The sequence below is a fragment of the Octopus bimaculoides genome, unplaced genomic scaffold, assembly GCF_001194135.2.
Source record: "Octopus bimaculoides isolate UCB-OBI-ISO-001 unplaced genomic scaffold, ASM119413v2 Scaffold_12528, whole genome shotgun sequence".
NCBI lineage: Eukaryota > Metazoa > Mollusca > Cephalopoda > Octopoda > Octopodidae > Octopus > Octopus bimaculoides.
The window spans coordinates 7,958-9,062 of NW_026356536.1; positions in this window are offsets into that span (position 1 = coordinate 7,958).

Consider the following 1,105-nt stretch of genomic DNA (forward strand, 5'->3'; position numbering starts at 1 on the left):
GAATTTAGGATTTTTATTTTTATATATATATATATATATATATATATACTGAGGGTGATAAATTGAATATCAATTTAATTAACATCAATCTAAAACCAGTGGCCTAGCATATAAAAAAAAATCTGAAAATTCAGATAAATTGTATTACATAATTTATCACCTTCAGTATACTCTTTTACTTGTTTCAGTCATTTGACTGCGGCCATGCTGGAGCACCGCCTTTAGTCGAGAAAATCGACCCCAAGACTTATTCTTTGTAAGCCTAGTACTTATTGTATCGGTCTCTTTTTGCCGAACCGCTAAGTTACGGGGACGTAAACACATCAGCATCAGTTGTCAAGTGATGTTATGGGACAAACATATACACACACACATACCTATATATAAATATTTACATATATACGACAGGCTTCTTTCAGTTTCCGTCTACCAAATCCACTCTCAAGGCTTTGGTCGGCCTGGTGTCATGTAGTGGGACTGAACCCGGAACCATGTGGTTGGTAAGCAAGCTACTTACCACACAGCCACTCATAAATATTAATTTAAATAGTTATGTTCTGTAGCCAGCAACATCTACTGCAGTGACTTATCGTCTGCACAACTGCTTCCGGAATTTCATGTGCCAGAACTGAGACATTTGAAAATAACCCCAATGTAATCGGTAGAACTGTACACACATCAAATTTTATGAAGACAATTCGTGTATAGTTCTGCAAATTATATTGAATTTAGAACGATTGTGCTGAAGAACCACGGACGTTTTTACCTAAGTAAAAAAAAAGTTGATGGGGAAACTGGTATACGATTAATTCTTTATTTTGTATATTTTCCATTTGCCTTGCCCACTTATGTTCTGGAGTTAGCTGAATTTTTTTCTGGAGAACATTATCCTTCTTTGTGGTTGGGTCGTTGATGACCTCTTTCTAGCATATCGGATGTCCACTTAGTGGTCATCCCTTCTTATACGCATATATATATATATATCGTTTTCGTATTCTTTATGTGAATTTGTGTTTTGAAGCATAGAGAACGTTCATCAAATCAGCATAAAACCGGAGAACATCAACCAACTTCAGAAAGTGTGTTATCTTATGAATGTTCTGTT